The sequence below is a fragment of the Xiphophorus maculatus genome, chromosome 6, assembly GCF_002775205.1.
Source record: "Xiphophorus maculatus strain JP 163 A chromosome 6, X_maculatus-5.0-male, whole genome shotgun sequence".
NCBI classification, from domain to species: domain Eukaryota; kingdom Metazoa; phylum Chordata; class Actinopteri; order Cyprinodontiformes; family Poeciliidae; genus Xiphophorus; species Xiphophorus maculatus.
In genome coordinates, this window is record NC_036448.1 from 17,473,384 (window position 1) to 17,494,943 (window position 21,560).

At 38.0% G+C, this 21,560-nt stretch overlaps 1 protein-coding gene across 4 annotated transcripts in view; it reads right to left on the minus strand.

Moving 5' to 3' along the window:
- The window catches only part of st18 (ST18, C2H2C-type zinc finger), a 47,754-nt gene that overhangs the window by 23,668 nt on the left and 2,526 nt on the right, over positions 1-21,560 (minus strand). Inside the window, exon 1 of one of the 4 annotated variants that reach the window (XM_023334811.1) lies at positions 11,202-11,381. The exons of the other annotated variants lie outside the window; for them this stretch is intronic. The gene's annotated coding sequence lies outside the window, so the exon portion shown is untranslated. Of the gene's footprint in view, positions 1-11,201; positions 11,382-21,560 lie in introns of those variants that run through there. 4 annotated transcript variants of the gene reach the window in all.

The window sequence follows — 21,560 nt, forward strand, 5'->3', positions numbered from 1 at the left end:
CCAAGAGGGAAAACAAGGATGAACACAATGAGTACATTAAGCCTCTTCACTTCACAGATCTTATTATAGAATTATTTATTTCTGTTAGCTTTGGAGAAAGAAAAAAGGAGAGAAAAAGCACACATCTTCTTAATTATAGCTCACAGAGCATTTCCCCAGAAAAACAAAATTGGGGTGGGGGGGAGGAGGGGGTTGCTAGGGGGGTTATTCACACAGTTAGATTTGCATATGAATTAAGACTTAGCCTACTACTATTCTGGCTGGTTCGTCATCTGCTGAATCATATTTAAACCCCCAAAACACACACACACACACACACCCCTGCACCCAGGCACACAGTCACGCCCCAACATAAGTAATGTTTCTCAGAGGCCAGATTTCTCTGGGGGGGACAAAAACTGAAGCAGCCTGATGCTGAGGGTCTACGAGAGTTTCCATGTGTTAATCTGGCTGCTAACTGTCCTTGAGCCCAGCCCATTTCCCCCCCTAACCCCATCTGCCAGCATTCCCACTGCAGAGGAGGAGAATGGGTTACAATTGTGTGTGTTGGGGGGGGCAGACCTTCCCAGTCCAGCAATCATGAATAACCATTGCCTTGCACCACTATCAGGGGACCCTGTTTCTGAGCTGGAGATGTAAGAGAGAGCAAACGCGTGCGCGCGGCGATCTGGACATTACTCTCACATTTTGGTTGTTAGTGATGCTATTATTATTATTTTCATATTATGCTTTATTAATACTCTCCAGCTGCCATGGATATTCATCACTGACCTTGAGTGTTGGGGTGTGTATGCGTGTGTGTGTGTGTCCTGCCTCAGTTCCCAGCTTATCCGTCCACTTGGGATGCTCTCGTGTAATTAACACAAACATTATTGTGACAGAGTAAAAAAAAAAAAAAAAAACAACTCTGTGCTGATACCTCATCTTGAAAACAATAAAGCATGCCACAGTAGCAAAGTAAGATTCTGGAGAGCACAAAATTAATTACATTATTTACATTTCCTTTAGATAAGGGGGTACAGGCGATATGATGGAGGCAAATGAGATTACACAAAATAAGATTTCAAAATGTCAGTGCTGCACTCCCAACCAACCAACTGTTATGATTAGATTACTCTTTTAATATAATTACTGTCTAAGGCCGTGTGTGTGGAAACAATGCATACATAAAAAACAGCAGCCGCGTATTAACTGATCCCCCCACTCTCCCCGTCCCTTTTCTCTCTGAGTCTTTTTCTCTTAACCTTTCTTCAACAGTATCATTTTGAATTATAGGGAACGGATGGGTGCTCTGCACAAGGTCACTGTCTGGTGTGCACTCGCAACTCCCACCCCTCCACCCCCTCTTTTGCTCCTGTCTTGTTTTTGTTTCCTCTTCCAGAAGCGCACTGAGCGAAGGGTTAAAACTGGAATGGATTTAATTATGGAATGAATGGAATTATAATGCGCCTGCAGCAAGTTTTCCTCCTTATTTATTAAAGCAGCTGATGGGCCAGGTTTGATGAGCCACTTCTGGCATAATTGAGTCATCACACAAAGAGGGTTCCTCGCATTCAGAGTGGTTTTATCAGCAGCAAACAGACCTGATTACTGGCAATTACACTCTGATCTAGGGGAAGGAGAAAAAAGGGTAAATGTGCGGGGTAACTTTTTGTGTTTATAGTTTACCCCGGGAATAATTTTCACATTAATTTTACATGCTAAGTGTTTTCTGTTTATGTATAATAAAGAGCAAACGGCAGGAGATAGGACCTTTTACTTTCATATTTCCTTGTAATGAAGGTCTATGGGGGATATAGTTAATTGATCGCAATTCATACTTAAACCATAGGTGGTTTTAGTGTAAAGAAAGTGGGCTCAGTCTGTTTTAGCTCCAGTAGCAAGGTGCGATAGCCACAACATACCTGTTTGGATAAGGCTCACACCTCTTCCTGGGCAAGCTGGTGATTGCTTTTGCCATTTTTCATTGAGATGCAAATAGATTCATGGAAAGTAAATTAAGCCTTGGTCAGACAGTGAAATCAACTTCTGTTCAGAGAGTATTTAGATAAACAACTTTGTGTTGTGCACGTGCGTGCATGCGGGCGGGCGTGCATGTTTGCGTGCGCGTGTGTGTATGTGTGTGTGGGGGGGATTTTTGTTATCTTCTTTTGTGTGAGGTGGTCATGAAGCCATCAGACATTCTGTGTCTAAATACCAGCTGGACAGTCCAATAACTGGAAAATAAATTAGGAGGGAAGATGGGTCACAAAATGTCTGTGTTTAATTTTACGCTTTTTCCTCCTCTTGAATTTCACAACAGGTGATTGATCAGTACATGTATAGTACAGGTGTGGGCTGATTACTTGTATTATGGTATACACATATTTTTAAAAGTTATGGATTTAAAACTGCACATTTTTCCCATCATTGTTCCTCTGGTTTATAGTTCTTTTATGCAACAGCCAGAATCAGAGCAGAAGTGATGGAAGTTATTGTTATTGTATGAAGCATAGTGCAGCTTTGCCCCTCCCCAAATTGTTGCTGCACACAGCTATTCAATTCAATGAATGGAGGCTACCACACTTACCCCTCACTTAAAAGTAATACAAACAAAGTTTTCTGTGGCTGTTTGAGGTGTGTAGCCCTGCCCTTCACCCACATGGTTCTTATACACACTGTCAATCAATTGACTTAAAGAAGACCACTACACATGTACTTCTTATAGGAAATACTTTTTTTTTCTCTGCATGTCCTCTCCTAACTTTTCCTGCACACCACTGGCCCACTGTCTGAAAGACAGCTGCTGCACTTATACCTCTCTTACAAGAAAGACAAATTCAGTTATGTTATGGAGATTAAAAGTAGGGCCACCTATTGGTCTTATTAAGGTAATCTTGTTTGAAAACAACACTTGGCAGGCATTGTGTGTCTGTTAAGCAGATGACTGCCACCTGGCTACCTGAGCAGGAAGTCTGAGTAATTATCCTACTAATGTCTGCTTTGGCAAATGCTATTAAATGTAGAAGTTGTTTATAATTATGCTTGAGCCCATGTATAGAAATTAATTTTCATTGAACAATTATAATTGATAACATTGTTCTGTGTCCTGCAGTCTAAATATGCAAGATTGTAAAACAATGATATTTTTACTAACGGGTATTCCATGATAATGTCATACTGGCTCATATCCAGTAAAGATTAACTGATAATTCCTTAAAACAAAACTCTGATGCCAAGTATATTTTATTTTCCCATTTTTCAATTAGATCTTACAAAAAAGATGCTAAGTAATCTTAAACTTTTTGAGATTTGTTTCAGTGGTAAAATGAAAGTAAAGATCTTTATGTGCTTGCTTCAGAGAAAAGAAAAAAAAGCTTCATCTTAAAAAAAAAACCCTGCCAACAATTTATGAGCATTCCTCTGTGTAAAGGAGTTTAGTGGTTTCATGCAGACACAGGCAAAATCCTGAAGTCAACTGCGATTTCAGATATAACAGCCTCACAGCTATCCTGACGGCCAAGCAAAGTGTTTGTGCCTTTTGCCAAAGTGTACTTTTATAGAGAAGCGTATTGGCATCTTATCACTTCTCCAAGACAGAGACGCTTCAATAAAGGAGTACAGCTCACAGAATTCTTAACAGACAATTAGAAGGCTGGCTAGAAGCTATCGCTTCAATGATTTGCTATGATGGCAAAACTACAGGGGAAACTTGTTGTTGGACAGAGTTAGCAGGAGTCCCATGAAAGAGTCAGATGGTGACACCTTTGCCGAGGTGATTTATGAATCTTGTAATCGCGTTCCAAAGTCATCCCAAAGCCTTTCCTTCTAAATTGGGTTCATCTGGAGCCGGACCACACAGAGGCACCGAGTCCAGATTGTTTCTTCTGACATCAAAGAGCCAATTTCAGTTTTTGACCGCATTTCTGCTGCTTTTAGTCCCCTTATCTTATAAAAAGGGCCTAGATGATATGCTATTTTATTTGTGAATTTCAATCCAATTAGGGACACCAAAATATTGAAACATGTAAAATTTGTATCCTCCTCCTCTAAGCCATTCATCAATAGCGTAATAAATTGAGCGGCGCGCAATTCATCCACTGGCAAGTGTCCAGCTTGTCAAACAGCTCCTGTGTTGGGCCGAATCTTTGAATTCTATCATGAGCATGCTTTTTCAAACCTGTCTAATTTGGGGACAGGTGTTTGGGTGAAAAAAAAGAACTTCCAGCTCTGGTGCAACAATGAGCAGAGTAATCCCGCTCATTGTCCCTGTCCAAGGAGCCCCTTTTCATGGAGGAGGTCGCATGAAAGCTACCAGGTGGTCTGCAATTTGGAGAAACGTAGTAACCGCTCTGGCTAATCCCCCCCTTTCCGTCACAAAAGGCAGGTCTCCAGTGCTCTGGGAGGCTCTCGGGGAGGCAAAAGGGAAAAGTTTACAATGCTCACAGAGGGTCTGAAAGGAGTCAGGGACTCGAGTGGTGATTCCTAATCAGATTGCACTGAAGTGAACAGCTCGCATGGCAGCTGTAGTTTTCCCAGGGTTAATTACCTTTCACTGCTCTCTCTAAATGAGTCAGCTGTTCCTGTCATTAAACAACTCCACTCTATCTCTGCTCCCGTGTCCTCCTCACACATGTGCACACGTGAACACACACTAACCGACATTATTTTAAACGCGTTTGGTATAGCGATCAAAGACTGCTCCAAATATCAATTATTTGAGAAATGTGAGGTCTTTGATCGATTTCCTTACCACTTAGTGGACATTGGAGAGTAATTTCAGATTGGTGTATTTTGATTTGCGCCGCTGATTTTTATGCATATGGGAGGCAGTGGTCCCAGTGCACCTCCCATATACACTGATTCAGAACAATAATACCAGTCTGTCAAGGTCTCATTGTAAACGGTTCCCGTTGTACTAATGGAACACATAAAGGAGCACACATGCTCACATATGTGCACATGCAAACACTAGCATACGCACATACACTACCAACACATGCAGAGTCCAGCTCGAAACATAGATGTTCTGTCATCAATTCTGAACAATCTGTCTGCTCGCTGAGCTCAGCAGCTCAGGATGTTGGGGGAGTTTTAAGTGAATTTTGCCACTGTATGGTAAAATCCCTTGGCCACCTGGATTACAAACTCTAGTCCTTTAACTCATGCCAGTATAAATCCGTGTTAACTCGGATTTACCTCTGCCATATGAATTCTCAATCTGCGTAAGCTTTGTTTGGAATGAGTCGAACATAAGTATTTTGTGCCGTTAAGGATGCCCAGTTGTGAATTTTTCTTTCTTTTCGATGAAACACACACTAGGGAGATGGTTCAGAACTAAATTAGTTATTAGAACAACTTGAGAGGACTCAGGCAGAGTTTTATTACAGTCGATATGTGACACCGGTGCGGCCCATTCACATCCAGGTGGAAGTGTGCAACACTGCACTGTGAAAGCCATGTAACCATGGCAACCAACATAAACTCAGAAAGGGTACACTGTGAACAAGAGCTTAAGCTACAAATAAGTATTTGGGTCACTTATAGAAGATCTTTTTTTCTTGCACTCTGAAGATAAAAGGTTAACAATAAATTGAAAATTTTATTTTGAGAATAAAGTCTAAATGTTTACAAACAAACAGTCAAAAATTAAAGTATTGTTTCATTAGTAAAGTCAACATGTTTGAAGTAAACAAAATGCTGAAACTCCTGTGTTCTATTAAAGCATTTAAATTATTCATGATGTAGCTACTGCTGGTCTTTTTGCTCGATTTATTGATCGTAATTTCATAATCTTTTTCTCTTCATCCCAGCTTTATTCACAATATTTAGTATTTAGTGAATACTTTTTTTAACATTTTTAATTTTTTCTGTAAATAATAACTTTTTATTTCACCATTCTACTAAATTAATCTTGCAATTGAGTCTTTTTTTCTGGAAATAGTTTATAAAGTTTTCCATGACATTCTAACTTCTTGAAAAATTCTTGAACTTTTATTTTGTAATTTTTATCATTTACCTTTCTGGTTGAAAATTATTTTTAACTTTTTCATTTAAACTCATTTCTTACTATTTTTTACTTTCCTTGGAAGTGTTTTGACTCTTTTCCTTGTAATTTTGACTTGTCTTAGAGAAATCAGTTTGACTTCTTAAAAAATTATTTTGACATTTCTCTTGTCATTCCAACATTTCTTCAAATAATATTTAGACTTTTTTTAGAATTATAATACGGGTGTTTTGATCAATTTCTTAACTCAAAACAGACCATCAACAAAAAAACCGTTGCTATTGTTTGCTATTCATCAACCGACCTTTATACTCTGTCTTTGTAAACTGCCCCCTAACATTTATATTTACTTTTAAAAACATAAATCCGTCTGCAACCGCAGCCATCGTGATAAAATAAAATGTGGCAAAAGCAGCCTGGAGGATCTAAATTAAGTATTATCCAATCTCTAACACTCACACACACGCACACAGACACAGACACACACTTCTGAGTTAAGCCAGACTATTTTGTACTTAAAAGGTTAGCAGGCCTGTTTTGTGAGTTTGATCTGTGCTTGCCAAATCAGCAGATGGTCCATGAATATGATTATATGCATCAATAAAGGGAGTAATCTTTGACAAAATGTAAATTTGACTTAAGTCCAGGCTTTAATATACACCATGGACTTTAACCCACTTTCGAGCTTGACACAAGAGCACGATATGCCAAAGCACTTGAATTTTGTACACTGTTGTTCTAGTCTAGTGCTACTATTCTGGGGATTTGAAAAACAGAGCCAGGCAGTAGGTAAAAAAGATCCACACAGTCTAATTTGCCTGTGTATGGGGAATAGGCATCTTATATTGCTAAGTGTGCAACTGAGCAGTTCGGTAATTGATTCAAACTGAGCTTGAGTGCTTTTACAAAACAATCTTTTGAGCAGCCCTCCTCTTTTCTGTTAAACATTTGCTTTTAGGGTAAACCTTAAAAAAAGACTAAACTACAAAACTAAACTAAAACATCTTAGAGTTTTAGCATCAACTAGCATTATTTATTAAATACAAAACAAGTCTTGTAGACAAAAAAATAAAGTTAGCAGCTAACTGAAAGTTTAAGCAGCAATTCAGAAGTTAAAAAATTACAAACTAAAATGTGCTAGTCTTACCCTGAGTCCCCATTTAAGAAATAAAATAAAATGACTAAAGCATCCCTGTTATTGACCCGGTCATTAATCCACTTATCTGAGCCTGAGGCTTACACAGCACAGCGCATCCTTACGCAGACAAACAGAATCACTTGTCTCCCCTACGTCTGAACGCTCTCGTGTTAACATGTCCGACAGGGCAGAATCACAAGCTTGACTTACCATGCCCCTTTTAGCCTTTGTTTTTCATCTCTCCGGGACATCAGAGAGGAGACGGAGCAGAAGGATATCGAGGTGGGGTTACGGGATAGTCCACGGTGTCGCTGCTGCGAGAGCGCGTTTGGTTCTCGCGTGTACGTGTGGGGGTGTTCATGTGTGTGTGTGTGTGCAGAGACACTGTGATATTCCCCCAAAATGCTTTTTTTTTTTTTCAGGGTAGCCTTTGTGTGGTTTACTTAACAACCAAACTCATTAGCTGCTGGGCTACAGTGGGCTGAATTATTTTCTGTGCAAATACAGCACTTGGTGATCCTCAAGGTAAAACCTCTAAAGGTCTTTTTTATGACATTTATCACAGATTCACATCAGAATTAAGAACAAGACTCGTTTCAGGAAGAAAAAAAAAAGAACTAAATGCAACAGTTATTATCACTGCCTTTAGGTGAGAAATTTCACAATTAAAATTCATAAGTGAAAGTATATCACTTTAATAAAATAATTTATATATTCATGCAGTCTTAATTGATAATGCTTACATGAAATAGAGAGAATTGGAAAATGTTAAACTCAGGTCCCAGAATTTGGAAGTAAATGATGTGAAAATAAGTACAAAAAGTGTCCCTATAGTTTGTGCAAATATTTATTTAATTTATTTTATTATTATTTATTTTTTTGTTTATTTCAGCTGTGCCTGTTGGTGCAGAACGCCTAGAAAATGTAGCCATTGTAAGTACTTGAAGTCATGACAGCTGTCTATAAGCATAAGGGACATGTCTATTGGCCAACTTGACCCTTGTTAGAAAACAAAACAAATACAAAAAGAGAATACTGCAGCCTGGGACTGCCGAGCCGGGTCACTGGAGATTTTCCAGACAAACGCCGCACAGAGGAGGGGAGGGGAGGAAGAATAAAAAGGACAGGCTCAGAATCTCATTTTAACAGACCGCACACAATCTGGGCTCCCACAGAACTATCTCTGCCTGACCGCTTTCTATTTATCCCTTATCAGTGTTTACCAACCGCTAGTTTTCTTTCATTCACACTGTGAGGCAGTTCTCTTACTATCAGTCAACAGCTGACACCGTGGAACAGCCTCAAAGGCAAGAGGAAGGGATCAAAACTAAACCAAAGCTGTTTAAACAATACAACAGAGGAAATAAATTCATAAATCCTAATTCTTCCCAACCCACGAGGGTATAAGCAGATCCTTTATAGTTAGGCCAACAAACAAAACCGCAGCCAATGAGGTACATTACAATCAAGGTATATTCTGAAATATATTTAGAAAAAAAAATACAGATAAAAAAAATCCAGTGTATTATTAATTGGAAGGATTTTACAAGCTTGCCCTGTCAAGCACATTTACGAATTAAGTGGAAGGATTTTTCTTTTTGTTATATGGTGTTTTTAGGAAAATCCCATCTGATTAATCATTCTAACATTTTCACCACAAAAATGTTTGGAAATGTATTTTATGTCTACACCACCTAAAGATTAACACAATTTTCAAAATCTTAAAGTTATAATAAAATACTTAATTTAACGTATCTTCTCTGAAAGAGATAACTTTTAAATAAATTTGGTATCAGTGTAAAATATGTAATTAAGACCTCAATATTCACCGTGTTTGTTTCTTTTTAGCTGTAATTTCTTAACGTGCAAAACATAATATTATACAATAAATTTTACATCTAACCAGTTTTAAACAAACCCACAACTACTTTGGAGTACTGCCTAAAATGTCAGTGCTACAGTACGGTTAGACTAAAAAGCCAGGAGTTATAAATCCCGCTGTTGCTCTACAATTTTCCCCATTTAGGATACACAAACAGCACAATTTTTACTGCAGTGCTTTTGTGAAAGTTAAGCAATTAATTACATTTATCCGATCACCAGCTGCTCAACAGCAGATGGATCATTTCTGAAAACCTTAGTTGAATCATATCCACATAATTCATTTTTCGGGATTAACTGGCTGAAGTTTGAGTTGGGGGCGAAACAGGTAACATGATGTGTTTTAAAGCGGTTCTTATTTGTGTGATTCTGTCAGACTGCCCTGAAGACACGTGGACTAAAATTTCCAGAACAATAAGAAATTTTTTGACAATTATACCTAAAACAGCTTTTTTTTATTTAGTCAGAGTAAAGAAAGATCTACAGTTCCAATGCAGTTGCTGTGCGTTGTCCAACAATGTGGAGGAGTTAGTAAGTTTCTAAATCGGTTTCCTTTTACAGCAGGTACCATGGACAGTTCCTTGACGGCAAACACTGGTTACATTAATGTGTTGTGTAGCAACTAACATCCCTGAGCTTTGAAGAGGAAGGGGTATGGATGAGAGAGGAGTAATGTCTTTTACTTATCACTGCTGTAACACACAGACCTGCCACAGCCCTTTGCTGCTTTTATAATTAAAACAAAGTGTAGAGGTGTAACTTTGAAAGCACTTTCTTTCTGTTTCATGAATGACTGGCTGAACTTTTTCCAGTAATGTCTCGGATTAAAGCGTATTTGTGAATTTAGGTGTGTGTTTGGAAACAAGCTAAAAAAATTATTCTATTTCCAAAGAATTGGGATATATTGAACGTTGAAATATGCAGAACCCCCAGAAAACTATGCACGTGAAATGTTATTTCCAACTTAGATATAGAGGTGACAATCTGCTGAAGTTTTAAAGTCATCCAGTAACATATTTACACTTTTCTCATTCTTCTCTTTTGTTTTTTCAAAAAGTCCTCCTTTTGCTAAACAAGAGTCAACTTAAAGACTGTTCGTTTGGGGTAGATTAGGAGCCATTAGAGAGCTGCGAGTTACTGGTAAATCATGAACTTTTCTAGCTAGCATCCAGCCTCCTGAATCAATAGTTACTCTGGAGACTGCTGAGTGGTTCGACCCCTCACAATTTGTTTAAACCTAAGTGTTGTCCACGTCTGACACTAAAAGTTAACCTCTCGACTGAATTATCATCACTCCAGGTTGAAGATTAGCACATCTTTTCAAACTTTAACGTGATTACCAGGCAAATAATTGCAGAAATTCAGTGTTGTTTCGCCCCAGCTGAATACTCTTTGGAACATGTGAGACAAACTGATTTGCAGTTTACTTTATGGTCACAATTTGGATAGTTTTCAAACTTCCAATACAAATTATTTGAAAGCCAGAACAAGAGGCAACAAAACACTTGCCTGACTGCTCAAACATGTTATTGGAACAGAAAGTAAATGTTTAAGTGCATTAGGCTCAATGGTCTTGTATGTACAGCTGTCACTGTCAAAGCCACAGGCAACCTGACAACGCTTTGTCTCCACACACAATGCGAACATGTGTTCTTCTAAGACAAGCTTATTCTCTGCACAAACGCAGCGGATCTAATCTGGGGAGACAGTATCTCATGCTATCTGGATGATCAAAAATAGGTCATGCCTCTCAAAAAGCAGTTTGAGCCATTTAATCTCCTCTCAAACTGTCTGAAACCTGAACAGAAGCTGCGCTTGCTTTCCAGCAAAGATTTTGAAAATGCCGGTTTTAGCAGACATGCAGTGTTCACCATCAGTGCAAGATTTCTTTAAATAGCCCTTGACATGATACAATACAATTGCCAGCATCATTCTTTTTTTCTTCTTCTTCTTTTTTTTCTTTTTCTTTTAATTCTCACAGCACAAGTTAAGCAGATGGGTGAAATCTAACTGTGAATCTGAATAAGTTTCCATCACTTGTATATTTCAGCTCATCGCTTTAGACCTGACCAGACAGCATCTACAACAGCATCAGCTAAAAGCCCTGTCATTATACTCTCGCAATACTGCGGATCAGTGATAATAAATGCTAACCAAACAGTCAGTATAATAAATAAAAAGAACTTTGACACCAACCTATTGCTGTGATCCAAAAAGTTTGATTTTCTCCCAGTCTCTTGATAGCTGAGCTGGTGCTGCGGCTTTGAAAGGTAGTCCCCAGGAATATGACATACTGTGCCTTTGACAGCCTCGAGATAAGCACCTGCGTTCGGGTCCCTTTTTACGTCACACCTCCCCATTCACAGCCCTTCAACATGATGCACATTTGCACATCAACAGCCACCAAACCCCCCTCCCCATACCCTCCCCTCCCGTCCCTCCTCGCTCTACTCCCACATCCGCAAAAAAAACAACACACAAACAGGCACACAAGGAGGCAGATGCGCGCACTAGCCTCCACTCAGGCGCGCGGACGCTTCCACAGACACCACAGATTTTTTTTTTTCTTATGTGAGCTCACTGAGGACGAAACTCACACCCAGGGTCACACACAGAAGTGATCTTTTTCTCTTCCTCCAACTCTGTCAGGTTTCTTTATATACATCAGTTTTTATTGTGTGCTTAAAAAGAATAAACTTTCACTTGCTTTGTGGTAAGACCGGGGCATATGCCCTCCCATGCTCCTCATACATCACTCATCATGCAAATGAGAGGGAATGTCACTCCTCAGCAGCAGATGGCCAGGGACGATAACAATGGCTCAACAGACCAGTTTCAGTGTCTATGACTTTATCGCTACGACAACAAAAATAGATGACATTAAAAGTTGATTTCAGAGTTAAGTCAGATTTCTCTCCTTTTTTAATGTTGGTAACTTTCTCACTCTCTTTGTCAGCTAAACACAGAGATTTAAATTTTTTAAGAATGCTACGCTTTTATAAAGGGACACAAGGGATTTTTGGTGACTTCAATAAGCCTTCTGGGATTTTACCTGCTGGGTGAGAATTTAGCAGGGTCTGGGTCAATTCACCCCTTTGCCAACTGGTCTCCCCATTTTGCAGCCACTCATTGCCATTTTGATCCTTCCTATTTCCATTACCCCTGTAAATTGGTAAACAAACCCTTTCGTACCCATGTATTTTACCTAATGCTGTTATTTTTTATTGTAGTTTGGTATTTTCATAAACCAGAGCCAAATGACCACAAAATGCTTAAAACTCACATGTAGCTTAATTCAGTTGGATGCTATTGATTAAGGACTTTACATTGAACTCTGTTCTGGTTTATTTCAGTTCTGATTCCTGTTTGAGTATTTTGACTCATAGACAATATGACAGATTATTGTGCCTGGTGAAATTATAACAATTCTAAGGCTATTTCCACACTGCTGGCAAAACTGGACCAGATCCGACTTTTTCACCTACATGTAAACCGTGTCAATTTTTTAAAAACAGTGTGAACAGCAGAAATGTGATTTTTAAAATCAGATCCTAGTCACATTTATATAAGGTTCTGTATGTCATTAAAGAGCCACATTTCAGTCTAGTTTTATGTTATGGTGTGTAAGGAGGTGGGAAACGGCTAACTCAGACGTAAACTTTGGATGAAACAAGCATAGCAACTGTTGTGACTGTTTCTCTGCTTAATAATTGCTTGCTAACACCTTTATTTAAATTGAAGGTTAGAATTGAGCAACTTTATTTACACAGAACAACATTTAAATTTGACTGAAAACTGTCTCGTCTATAATGCTACAACTTGCTATAAAGTCAGTCTTCTTCAAAATAAAGGTAATTACGAACATGACAGCAGACATCAACTGAAGGAGCTAGCCACAGTTCTTTGGCACAAATATCACAGTTATTTCAAAACTGACACATGTATTGACATGTAGCATTCATATTTACTTCTATAAGTATGTTTTTTGATAGTAATGTCACATTTTCTTCTACTAATGCAGAACACTTCAGGGCCATAGACTGTTTGAACTAGAATCTGATGGTGGTCACATTAAAATTACTATGTGAACAACCATTAAAGACACTGTTGACATAATTTTTTTGGAGTCATATGATTACATTTTCATAGTAGATGAACATTAATACATAGAAAAAAATAACTTTTAATAGTTAACTGTAAAGGTAATCGCAAAGCATCAAAACTGGAAAGCTACAAAATATCAAGGGAAAAAATGACCACCACACTTTTAGGGCTTTTAGGGCCTATGGGTTCTGGAGGTGAAACAATAAATACATTCTTATAAATGGAGGTTTTGTAAACATGTTGATTTCAAAGGAATGGAAGCTGCTGACATGAAAAGCTTTATTTAAAAAATTGTCATGTAAAGAATGCAACTATTTAAAAAATTCTGACATCGTAGCACCACCTCTAACATCATTCTCGAACCTAAGCAGATCCGACATAACAAGACAAAGCGTAAGCTCACAGTCAGTGATTATGGCATATCACCACATGTAGGCCTGGTATAGTTATCACAATATTTAGGTAAAAAAAAGAAAGTGTATTAAGAAAGAAAATCATAATATTGTGTTTATAAACAATTTTAAAACATGTTTAGAGCTTTTTAGAAAAAAACAAATACAGAAAACATATTTTCATTTGAAAAAGGCATATAAACCTTGGGGTTTATGTGCATTTAAACTAGCAATCTATTTTCATTTGCATGTCTAAAAGAAAGGCAAGTAGGGGAGCAAAACTGGCTCCAGCCCAGGGGGCTACATCCTCTTAAATCCGACCCTGATCGCAAACATTACATGTCTTGGAATAAACTTTAACTCCTGAACCAACATATACACATGCATACAGACCCATTCAATAAACAAGAATATTATTGAAAGGCTCATTTATTTTTGGAACTTTATCACAAAGTGAAACACATTATATATATCTGCTACACACAGATGGATTATCGTATTCCTGTTATGATGTTTTCCCACTTAAAACCACTGAAAACATGTCATTTAAAATCAAAATATTACATAAAATAGATACTATTTTTAAAAAACAAAATATGGCCTGTAAAGTATGTTTAACATCTGCTTGAAGGTTATTTTTGGAAGTTACATTTAATCTGACAAACGAGAATCATCAAGACATCTGATTTATTGACTATGAGCATAGATGTGGATATACTATTAGCATGTGCTGTAGGTTTAAATCATTTACCTTATAAGTTCCACTGAAAAGCAAGAGTTCGTTCTTTGGTGACTGCACAAACCCTCCTGCACAGCGGTTATGCAAGTAATTAGGTGTAATTCGTCCCCGTAGGCCACTTGAGCCCCCCTTCCCAGGTTAGTTCATGCGTTCGACAAGCCTGGACAGGGACAGGGAGGACTAGAAAGAACAAGGGGGAAAAGCAGAAAACACAAATGCAGCTTCTTTTTTTTTGTAACACCTCCCCACCCAAAAGTGATGTCACCCTGCATCCTGCTGACTCCTGTTCATACAAACCCCCACGGCGGAGAGTAAACAGTGGAAGCGTTTAGCAAACAGGGCCAGATTACAATGACAAAGGCAACCACACTTCTGGGTGGAGCCTAGGGGTGGCGGGTGGGGTCGGGTGGGGGTTGCAAAAGAGGGGAGGCACAGGGTTTTAAATAAGTGATAGCTCCCCTCGTCAAGATCCCCCCAGCTGATGGTGAGGGGCCACCCAAACATGAATTTCTATTGGGGATATGCCCCTCCTCCCCCTTGTCACCACCGTTGCCACCCCTTGTCCTCAGGGGACTGACGTGAGAACACAATATGTGATAATAATGAATTTTCAGGTCTTTTTTTTTTCTCTGTGATTTGTGCACTTGGTTATGCAAGGCCAGGGACTTGAGGACAGAGAATATCATTACTTAAGGTTTGGCAGTTGATCATCACCTTGTTTAATGCCTCATTTAAAAGTCAAATTTTTAACTGTCTTTGAGAGCCAATCCACGCTATGCTGTGAAAAAGACATGCAAAGAGAGCAGACGTGCACCAGTTTACCCTCTTTCCCACCATTTGTGTCTTGTAACTGTACAAACACATCAAAGTGAGGAATAATCTATCTAAGAATCTTATTAAATAACATGTTTTTTGTCCGTGAACGCAGACAATCTCACAAGCAGCTTGTTCGAGGGATGATTATTTCATGTTCCGGACTGTTTGAGGCAAAAGAAATCAACTTATGTTAAGCAATCATGACACACTGCGAGAGAATAACATATTGAGGGCTACACAACAACGCCATTACAAAATGTTACATTTTCTTTTAGCCCCAACATCTGTTCGAATCTAAAAAGAGAGCGAGAGGGAAAACTCATTCAGAGCCGACTCACAACATAAACTAGTGTTTTGTCGAGCTATTTCATCCGCTGAAAATGTGGGCATAACTGGAGAGAGCTGATGGAGAAATGAAAGAGGAGTGGGTTGGACAAAATTACATGTCAAACAAGGGTTCACATTTAAAAAGTCCTGCTCATATTTGTAGAAAGTGTTTGATTGCATTTAGAAAGGTATTACAATGGGTCACATCTGTGTCTAAAAGCTTTTTGCATTCTGCTGCAAATTATGTAAGCAGAGCGAAGTGTCACGGCACCCTGTTGTTTTTGAGCACTATACCTTCCTCCTGTGAAACCTACACAAATATGTTTAACTCGATTCTTCTAATGCACGACGGGATCAAAATGTCAGCGGCGCAACTTCAGCGAACCCTCTCACTCAAAACATGCCGCCCAGTAATTTCGACAAAGCAAACATGACTAATTTCGCATGGCAGCCCGTGCAGCCAAATAACAATGCACATCCACCCTGCCATTCAATGAGACAGATGTGTACAAATCTCTATCAAACTGTGGTTAATTTCTGCTATGATGCTTCAAGCCTTGGTCTAAATTGACAGATTCTTCTTGGTGTTGCTGAACCCTCATTGTGTAACCACTTGATGCCTGCTTGTTCATCTCACAAAGTCGCATAAAAGGGGCTGAATTACATTTAAAAGAATATCTATTTGCATATGCAAATACGATGAGCCCAACATAAGTACACGTTGATGTTGATATGGCTCCAGGATGTAGAAGTACATTTATGTTAATGTCAACAGACGGGGAATTTTCTTTTGAAAATACAGTGCATTTTTCATGGGAATCATTATCTGTCAGTATGTTTCATCTTAAAACCAGAAGTGATTAGATCAGTTCACAGGAATCCCCTTTGGGAAGAAAATTGCATGTGACCATAGGCAAACTTGCTACACATTTATTTAATGTTGTATGAAGATGCTTTGATTCAATTTTGGACTTTTTCTACTCCATTGTTTAAACCTGATCATTAAAACCCAATAAAATGATTTTGGTCTGTACCCATTATTCAATTATAGATACTCCTTACATTTAGCAGCCCAAAATAAAAACAACAGTAAAACTACAACCTACAGCTATGTTTTAAAAAAGGCTATGGGTCAAGTTGCTTCTTTGCTGATTTGCACTTCAATTTCAGGTCCACCTGTTGCCATTCAGTCTCTTCCTAGTTCCACTTCATACATATAATAAAATGTCTCCAACTCATTTATTTAAAACACTACAAATCATTTTTTAAACATTTTCTAAGTTTAGTATTTTCATTAATTATGGCAATTAAAATTGCTAAAATGGATAATTTAGTTTAAATGTATCCTATTTTGTTTTAAATTTCATGGCACATTGTATTTCCCTTGATTGTCCCATGAAATATGATAACTTATGAGTCCTCTTTCATTATGACACACTCATTTGAGTCTTACTTTACTAAACATACCATGGTTTCACTACATCACAGTATTTAGATTAAGATAAATAGTCTCATCTAAATTCTGTTTTTTTATAGAAAAAAAAATAACTACAAAGTGACCCATTACTATAAAAAGAATTAAGTAATCTATGATATTTATTAATTAATACAAAGACATAAGCAAAGACACACTTGCTAAATTTGGCAGTTTTCAAATGTTTATTGTGCATTCTTGCTGTTCCGTTCTTTAAAAATTAACATGTTAAACAAACAAATAAGAGCTGCCTAGTTAGTAGGGCTATCTACTCAGGTAGACAGCCTAACTGCAATCAGTTACTTAAACTAAAACTTCCCTTTGCTTGCCAGTTATAGGTTTAAAACTGTTTTACCTTGATAAGAGTCACGTTTTCTATTATTTATTCAATGCTCTCAGGTGAGAACATTGCATTGCAACCAAAAAGCCACAGATTATATTTTATAAAATATGGGACAAAGAACAAACCTCCAACGTTATTAAGGAGAATTGAACGACAATGCAAACCTATCAATGTATTTGAATTTGTATGTGTCAAAGAAACTAAGGAAGGGTAAATGGCTCTAGCCAAGTGGCCACATGTTCTTAAATCTAACTCAGAGTGTGCTGTATAAGTAAAAATTAAACTTATGAATCTTAAACCAAGGCAAATGTGAATATGTTCACCTATATGTGGGTCTAACTTATTTACCTTTTCCATGAAAAGGCAATAGTTCTTTGTAATCGCGTCTTCTCTTTTCCTTTTTTGGGTGAGTCTATGGAAAAGGCTTTTGATTAAAGATGGTGATTCAAAAACCTTAAAAGCAATATAGAGAATTCACAGAAGAGAGACTTTAATTGTGATCCTTCTAATCAGAGAAAGACATTATGAACTTGAATACCAACTAAGGCTTCTGACTGCAGGTCTTAATTTTAAGAATCCAAGCTGCAGTGGGTCACAGCTGGTTTCCTGCAATTACCGTCTTCAACCAAGAGCATCTGATTGGTTACATTAAACAAATCGATGCTTGGCTGGTCAGTCAGTGTCTTCTCTTTTATAAGCGAGAGGCTGACTTTGTTGTGTCATTGAGAGGTGAGGTGCAGATCTGGGTGTCTCTGGGGGTCCCTGCACCCTCCCCCTTTACCCAGGCAGGCTCACAATGCAGCAGACACGCCTATGAATGAGGAGATAGGAGCTTGGGTGCTTGGCCAAAAACGAGCAACTAAACAATGGTAACAGGTGTGTGTAATGTGTGCTTTGATAATGACCTTGGTGGCCATAATAGTATGTCTAGACACAACTAAAAATAAGCATTTTTGTCTGGGGTCCTCACTGCTAAAAAGATAAGATATGGGAACTGGAGATTATTAGTCTGTAAAATAAAATAATTAAAAAATGTCCTTAGCTTGACATCTTCAAGGAAATATGATTTTCTATGACACTACAAGCACAAGGGGCTTCAAAAAAAGTTAAGCCTATCACTCAAAATATTTGTATAATACGCTAAAATTATCTTGAGTATTTGGAGATATGCTCTTGAATAAATAGAAAAACCACCATTAACATGGATGGCTTGCCATTTCTGATTGCGCCAGATACAGGAAGCTTTGTGACATAAACCAAAATGCAAATGCCCTTTGAACAAAACAAAGAAATTGATTATGAAGTAAGTTTCTCCAGCACAAGTAGCCGCCTTTGAGTGATTAATGGGGGCGGGTCATTGATTTGCTTTTGTTTAGGATCTTGGTTAACTTTCTAGATACACAATTATAATTTGTTTCCAAACAATAAATCTAATTTGGCTTGAGCGCGTTAAACTTCCGTATGGCCTCTTCTGTGTTGTTTTACATCTGAAATTGGTTGTTATCAAAAAACACGGCGCGCTGTCTGCTGTTTCTGTTTATATTTGTTACCTTTCTGATTAGATATTGTTTTTCTCAGTGTATTAGAAGGTGGGGCCCTTTTTAAGAATCAGAGTACTTGTTTTCTGAGATGCTGTGTGACTTGTCTGTGATAAGAGTTAATCCCCCAGTCATACATCATCTTTCATGATGCCAAATGCTGTCTTCATGTTGTCTGAAACATGCCAAAAAGTGTTTATAGAGTGAGCTCCGAGTGATCTTTGTACAAGCAAAAGGTGAGGAAAATGTTTTTGGGATACTGCAGCACAATGCACTTTATTTTTCTGTGTATTTGCAAGTCAAATTACGGTGTTACAGACCAGATTATTGAGAGGATTTTTTTTTTCCTCCAGCTTTAAAACTTTGAAAACTTCCACAGATCCAGACATTTATACTTCCCGATTTCTCGCATCATCTCTCCAAGATAGTGATAATACGATTTCTGTGTTTTTTGCGCTGTTGAGAAACAAACTGGATTATGAGCAGATCACTACATAAACAGCTTTCTAAAAGGAGGCAGCTATTTTAAAAAAGGCTGAAGAAATGCAAAGAGGGATTTAAATTTTAATTTGAATTTATTCCAGCAAGTGAAAGGTTCTTTTGAGAGGGGATTTCAGCAAAGATGATGGTATTTAAAAGTGATAAACAAGCATCTAAACCTCCAGTGGAAAAACAGTCATTTTGCTTCTTCTTTCTAGTGTAGGGGGGGAATCAGGCTCGTTTGGTCACATCCAAAAAAATAAGAATAAGTAATAGTCGTAATTAAAATGTAAATAAGTGAGATTTCTTTGAGATTTTTCAACTGATTTCTCTCATAATTTGTGCAATTTACATTTAGTCTTGACACACCTTGTGGCTCTGAATGAAAAGCTTATATGTCCTCAGGTGCAAATTCCTCCTCTCTGTGTACTTGGCATTGCATGTTTTATACTATATTGGATGCTTAAAAAATATTTCACACTTATCACATGCAATTTACATCACAACATGACAGAGAAACACCAGGCAAAGTTCAAAATTAAATGCCTTACAAATCAGAATTTGTGTTAATTATGGGTTGTTGGTTTTGTTTCCAGGGAGTACATCTGGGGAAAACAAATAAAAAAATCAAATTTTTGGGGGGAGAGTGATTCACTTTGGGCATCCACACATCAAATTTGTGTGACAAAGAGCGATTAACCAAGCCTGTCAACTGTTATATTTGTAATATGTGGATTATAATGCTGTGACTGGATTTCAAGTGCGTCTATTCTCCTGCGGATGACCACTAAACTTAAGCAGGGAAACCTATGCCACACAAGAAAGACAAAGAGTTACATCATTTTTGTAGAACAGTTAATCCGATCATGGACAGTGTGTGTGCATTTGCTATCTTCGGAAAATGCCAGCAAAGGCGCTAAGTAAACCTATTTTACAAGACTCCCTCACAAGGATACAGTGCCAGTATCGGGATAAAAATTTCACACAGCAGCATGGCTCAGTCACATAACCTAAGCAGGCTTAGGAAAATGGAACACAACAAAGTGTTGCACTTTCTTCCCCACATGTCTTTTACTGCACACACACACACACACAAAAATGTGCTCAAATGACTGATATGGAGTTTCAGCATGAAAGCCAGCGAGAACTAATGGCTGAATAGCATGGAGATACTGTTGTTGATGCTCAGAGTTGTTTAAAATGGTAGATTATGGAAGTGTGCACCTGGCATTCTGTGGACTAGCCTGGCAACACTCCTCCCTTATAATTATAATGAACACACAGTAATTCAGGGTTGAGGCTGAAATACGAATGATGTCCTTTGAGACAGCTTGTTTTAATGGCTATGCAGAAGAGTTCCTAGAAGTGCAGATGGCAGATGCAATGCCTTTGAAGCTGTTTACAGATTGTGCACAACAAGGTATGGAAAGACCCCTGGTGTGAGGCCGTATTACTTTAGTGTGCTCCTCAATTATACCGTATGTTAATCGATGTAGAGCACGTACTGTAAGAATACAGGAATACTGATACCACATTCTGAAAACAGGGTTATTAGTGCATTTGTGTGGCAACACATTGAACTTTTAAGTATTACATTGCATTTTTATTTCACCCAAATAGTCCACTGTGCTGATTTTGCCACACAGGGGTGTGTGTTTTATCGGGTTTGCATGCAGAATTTAGTACAGGTTCGTTTTTGTTATTTAAACATTCTGAAATACATATGTTGCCTTAACACAGGAGATTAAATTCTTCAAAAAAGAGAAAAGAACAAAACAAAAATGTAATGTAAAAGAAAAGAAAAGGGATGATGCCAGACATAGAAAAGACCAGAGCTAATTTTTTGTGCTGTACTGTTTATGTCATCTACATATTCATCAGAGCAGTACTTTAACCAAAGAAAATCTGAACTAAAGATTGACAGTATTAACACAAAAATTAAAACAAAGGTGTAAGATCTAACAGCTTTTTTTAGAGGGGATGGGGTTTTTTTGTAGCAGGAGAACAAAGGTGGGTATTGAGAATAACTCTTCTTTAAATCAACAAGTCATTTTTGAGTCAACTCCAAGTTGTTAAGAATTCAGCAGCGTGACTTTCACCTCTCCCTCTGAGTTGACACATTACACCTGTTTAATTTCCCTTGAATCACTTTACGCCCATTTTACAATAAGTTAATCTGGGTGAGTAGGCTACACAGCCATGGGGAAAACCGATGACTTAACAGAAGTCCAGAAGATGTCCCCGACACCCTTCACAAGGTGAGTCATTGCTGAAGAAGCTGTTTGTTCAAAGGTTCTGTATAAAAACATATTAATAGAAAATTGAGTGGAAGGAAGACACAA